We start from the raw sequence: 6,000 nt of genomic DNA on the forward strand, positions 1-6,000 counted from the left end.
GATAAACTTAATCTCAGTGCTCCTTTAATCAGTCAGTAGCATAATGAATAGACCTCACCAAAGAGAACAGTGGAACAGCTAACTGTCATCCCAGAAGATGTCATTCAAATTAGGATGGGGTTGTATGTGAAGAGGTAGGCTACTGGCAGGCAGACAGGTAGACAGGTATCTTCAAACCGACTTGCAGCCAGAGAGAACAGGCTGTGTTTTTCTTTTCTGACCCACAGACACCGATGGTTCAGTAATGAACCTGAAACTATTACATGGACGACAACGTCGAACACTATTCAATTCCTTGTGCCTGACCCCAAAAAAATAAAAGTCCAAAGAAATGTATTATATTGTACATAAACCTTTAGTAGGCCCATCAAAACATGACCTGCCTCTTGTGGCACAATTTCAGGCACAAAGCAATCTAGTAATAATTTTTGGCCAACCTCAACATAGCAGCTAGCATCGTCATAACTCTCTATGGCTGGCATTGAGAGGCTCGCCCCATGAAGCCCAGCGGTGCACAGAGCTCCGAGGCTACATACCTCGTGGCCTGACACAGATCCAGGAACATTTCTCCAGCCATAGTTTTCAACACCGTCAGAGACTAAAGAGTCATCATTGCATTCTGAAAGGAGTCTGCTGCTGCTCACCAGAAGCTCTATGATGCCAACTGTTTTAAACATAGCTCCACGTGTGAGACCTCCTGTTCCCTCTACCAGGCAGCTGTAAATTACCGACAGCAAGCCACGCACACCAGGGCTTTCTGCAGGGGCAAACAGTGCATAGCAACACTGACCCTGGCTGTGGGAAAGCTAACAGGAGCGAAGGCTTACGGATCAATTTATGTATTGCAGCCGTCTCTCTTTCCCCTCTCAGAGTTTACCACCAGCCTGTAAATTAGAGGAAGCCAGGGTTCAGGCTGCCAGACCCACCCGGCTGCCAGACCCACCCGGCTGCCAAACTCTTTCTCCGAGTGCCTCTGGGTGAGAGAATTCACAATCGCAAACAGCAAGTCGAGTGAATGATATCATTCAGTGACCCCACCCCATAAGTTTGGTTAAATGTTAAAAAAAATACAAAAATGTTGAAACCGAGGGGAAGGTAATACTAACATAGAGCCCTCTGAGCCTCCTGACTGGCACAGCGGTCTAAGGCACCGCAGTGCTAAAGGAGTCACTACAGATCCGGGTTCGATCCCGATCTGTGTCGCAGTCAGACGCAACCCGGGAAACCCATGAGGCAGTGCACAATTGTCCCAGCGTCGTCCGGGTTAGGGGAATGTTTGGCCGGCCGGGATGTCCTTGTCCCATCGCGCTCTAGCGACTCCTGTGGTGCGCCGGGCACATGCATGCTGACACGGTTGCCAGTTGGACGGTGTTTCCACCTACACATTGGTGCGGCTTCATGTTTCGCATGACTTGACCCGACCAGGGTCTGTAGTGACACCTCTAGCACTGAGATGCAGTGCCTTAGACTGCTGCGCCACTCGGGAGCCCCATCTCATCCAAAAGATATTCTATTGGGTTTTATCAGCAACAAAGTTCAGATACGCTATGGTGTTCATTGCTCAATTGGTTTCAAAGGACCAAATGTGCATCCCCAATCCAGTACACCACTACCACCAGCCTGTACCGTTGACACCAGGCAGGATGGGGCCATGGACTCATGCTGTTTACACCAAATGCTGACTCTGCCATCAGCATGACACAATAGGAACTGGGATTCGTTGGTCACGGCAATGTTTTTCCACTCCTCATTTGTCCAGTGTTGGTGATTGCGTGCCCACTGGAGTCAATTTTTCTTGTTTTTAACAGGTGTGGTCTTCTGCAATAGCCCATCCGTGACAAAGATCAACTAGTTGTGCGTTTCGAGATGCCGTTCTGCACACCACAGTTGTACTGCACCGCTATTTGTCTGTTTGTGGCCAGTCTGTTAGCTTGCACGATTCTCAGTAATCCACAGACATTGTTGTGTGTGAAAAGCCCAGAAGGCCAGCCGTTTCTAAGATACTGGATGCAGCTCGCCTTGCACCGATGATCAAACCACAAGCAAAGAGGCTTAGGTCACTCGTTATGCCCATTCTAACATTCAATTGAACTGAATGCCTCGATGCCCGTCTGCCTGCTTTATATAGCAATGTGACTAGGACTGTGGCGGTTATTACATTTTGTCAGACAGTTACTGTCATGCAAAAGACTGCTGGTCTCACGGTAATTGACCGTTAATTAACAAACAGGTTTAGAATCTTTAGGCATCCAAGCATACAAGATGCAACTAAAGTGTGCCTTAGCAACGTCTACTGTACATTTAAAAAGTCTCAGAAATAATGAAATCAATCAATTGAATGTAGACCATCACAATAAATCCAATATTTATTTTAGTCAGGTCTAAAGAAACATTATGATACAAAGAAGAACAGAATGAGTTGGCCTACTGTATGTTATCTGGCTATGCTCAATGCTCCATGTACGCTTGTTCATTTCGCTGACAAGATATGCTTATAAGTCCCATGCCAGTCTTTTATATTATAGGATTTTATAGTAAGAAGAATATCATTTAACCTAGCTGAATAAAATTCTATGGATATTTTTCCCATTCCGGAGCGAATGTGCATATGAAGTCGCTATTTTGAGCGTAAAAGTAAACATAAATATGCTAGATTTAGAATTATTAGGCAACTTAGATGTGAATGATACAAACCTAAGAATGTGTTAGAAATCAGAACATAATAGGCTGCATGGTGCAACTAAAGGCTATTGATGATTTGAGAAAGTCACAAAAAAAGCTTGAGCTCTGTTCCTTGCCTCAGGCTGCACAGCTGTTCTCTCATCAAGTGATCTTATTTTCACCCGACTATTCTCAATGAATCTTTACTAATATGTCAAATGTGTTTAGATTTAGAATGTATCAAATGGGCAGGAACAGGGGCAGGGGAAAATAGACGTCATCTGTATGTGCTGGAATAATGAAGGGATGCACCCCTATACAACTTTTCCCCGTGCAGGATACTCATTAGCAATGAGTTGCTCAGTTGGTAAAACCTCTCACATTAACATTCAACAACAGTCACTGGGACAATTAGCTGAGTAGTTAAACCACAATAAACAGACACGAAGCAGCTTAACTATAGTCCTCCCGAAGTGTAGAATAAACCTATTAATAATATAATCTTAAAAATAAATCCCCCCCAAAAAAGACAACAGACAAATTATTCCGATGGGAAAATATTTTTTAGATTTACACAAACACTGGTTTCATGGGGTAAATGATCACATGACTATGTCTCAAACATGGACTATTTAAAAGTCACCTACGAACAAGCCACCCAGCACATGGGGTGTTTTCACAGGGAACCAAATGGAAGCAAAACGGGGAGGCACTAATGTAAACTTGTCCAATTAGAAACACTTGTTTTAGCTGCAAAAATGTTTGTTGTAAAGTGTTTTGCTACAGTTTGCCAAGTTCCTGGCTGCCCTTACCAATAACCTAGTATGGCATCATGTGATGCAATCAGTGAGTTTGTGGATGTTGACGCTGTCTGTCCCCTCGTGAGATGTTTGAGATGGAGCTAATATCAGACAACACAGAGCCTAATAGAGGAGCAGCTATAGCAGCCTAAAACAATCACGCCTCTCCTCTCACGCCTCAGTACACACAATATCACACAGACACACACAGCTGACTGCTAGATCCATTTCATCTCAGCCAATTCCATATCTTTCTAATGCCTGCCACCATACTTAGAAGCAATAACAGTGTGTCACTGATGTGTCAAGCATTCCTTTACTGTGGGATATTATGAGAATTTTGCTATTATTGGAGACAAAAACGGGTTAATCCCAAGACAATATGTCACCAATAATACTTCCAGATTTGAAAAGCATGATACAGTGCCTTTAGAATGTATTCATACCCCTTGACTTATTCCACCTTGTTACAGACTGAATCTAAAATGGATGAACTCAAAATAAATCTCACCCATCTACACACAATACCCCATAATGACAAAGTGAAAACATGTTTTTAGAAATCTTTGCAAATGTATTGAGAATGAAATACAGACATATTTAATTTACATAAGTATTCACACCCCTGAGTCAATACTTTGTAGAGCTACCTTTGGTGGCGACTACAGCTTTGAGTCGTCTGGATTTTGGGATTTTCTTCCTCACAGATTTTCTCAAGCTCTGTTAAGTTAGATGGGGAGTGGCGGTGAACAGCAATCTTCAAGTCTTTCCACAGATTTTCAATGGGATTCAAGTCTGGGCTTTGGCTGGGTCACAAGGACTTTCACATTGTTTTTCTGAAGCCATTCCAGCATTGCTTTGGCTGTGTGCTTGGGATCATTGTCTTGTTGGGACGTAAATTTTCGCCCTTGTCTAAGGTTGTTTCCACTCTGAAGTATGTTCTCATCAAAGATTTTCCTGTATTTGGCTCCATTCAATGTTCCCTCTATCCTTACCAGTCTCCCAGTCCCTGCCGCTGAAAAGCATCCCCATAGCATGATGCTGCCACCACGCTTCAAGGTAGGGATCGTGTTAGACAGGTGATAAGCTGTGCCTGGTTTTATCCAGACAGCGCTATGCATTCAGACCCAAGACTTACATTTTTGTCTCATCAGTCCACAGAATCTGTTGCCTTATGCTCCCAGAGTCTTTCACGTGCCTTTTGGCAAACTCCAGCCGTGCTGTCACGTGTCTTTTTTTCAGGAGTGGCTTCCGTCTGATCACTCTCCCAGATTGGTGAAGTGCTATAGAGTCTTTCTGGCATATTTTCCAAACTCAGCCAAGGAACTCTGTAGTTCTGTCAGAGTGGTTATTGAGTTATTGGTCACCTCCCTGACCAAGGTTCTTCTTGCCCAGTTTCTCAGTTTGGTTGGACAGCCAGCTCTAGGCAGTCTGGGTAGTTCCATATTCTTTCAATTTTCCAATCATGGTGACCACTGTGTCCTTGGAAACGTTCAACACACTCTAGAAACTGTTTTATACCCTTCCCAGATATATGCCTCATCACAATTCTACAGTGTCTCGGAGATCTACAGACAGTTCCTTGAACTTAATGGTATAGTTTCTGCTCTGACATGCACTGTCAACTGTGGGACCTTATATAGACAGGTGTGTTCCTTTCTAAATAATGTCCAAACAACTGAATTGGCCACAGGTGGACTCCAATCAAGTTGCAGCGACATCAAGGGATGATCAAAGGAAATTGGATGCACCGGAGTTCAATTTGGAGCATCATAGCAAAGAGGTGTGAATACTTATGTAAATGAGATATTTCTGTGTTTGTAACACAACAAGATGTGGAATAAGTCCAGGGGTATGAATACTTTCAGAAGGCACTGTGTACCATGTTTAATATCTCAGATTGAGGAGACAAAAGTAAATTGCCTCCCCCATCCAACCCCAGTGGCTACCTGTTATCAAAGTTTTAAATTAGTGATCCACATCCTAGAGGACTATCAATGGTCCAGCCCTGCCATTTGATGGTGATGCTCTCCTGCTATGGTAGGAAATATCACAGCACATTGCCAGGCAACTGGGACTAGTTGGCAGGAGAAAGGGGTCGCAAGGCCTCTGTGATCTTTAGTAGGTCTTCCTTCCAAGCCCCCCCCAGGGGGTTAGCCTCAGCCGGGCAGACCAGAGGAACAGCCAGCTGGACACACACGGACACTACACCTGCTCCGGGTAAGGTCTCAGCTGGGTGTTTTATCTCCAGAGAGTATTCTCTACACTGCCAGAGGGCAGGTTGGATTTGATGTATGGAGAGGCACTGGAGTCCGATCACTGGATCATTCAGACAGAGAGCTGAGTACAGTGTTCTGGGGCGGCTAGGGTCGGAGGGAGATGAGGTGGCTTAAATTCATTTCCTTTTTTTAGCTGATTCACTTCCATTTTGAGATGTGATCATAGTGCTTTCCCAAACTGCAGAGGATGGAAAAAAACGGCACCCTGCCTACTGCCTACTAGTCAGCAATCTGCAGATCTGCCGAGCCAGCAAAGCACA

At 44.3% G+C, this 6,000-nt stretch overlaps 1 pseudogene; it reads right to left on the reverse strand.

Annotated features, from left to right (window-relative positions):
* The window catches only part of LOC115115609 (syndetin-like), a 136,936-nt pseudogene that overhangs the window by 864 nt on the left and 130,072 nt on the right, over positions 1-6,000 (reverse strand).

Source organism: Oncorhynchus nerka, linkage group LG4 (genome assembly GCF_034236695.1).
Source record: "Oncorhynchus nerka isolate Pitt River linkage group LG4, Oner_Uvic_2.0, whole genome shotgun sequence".
In the NCBI taxonomy this organism is placed as follows: domain Eukaryota; kingdom Metazoa; phylum Chordata; class Actinopteri; order Salmoniformes; family Salmonidae; genus Oncorhynchus; species Oncorhynchus nerka.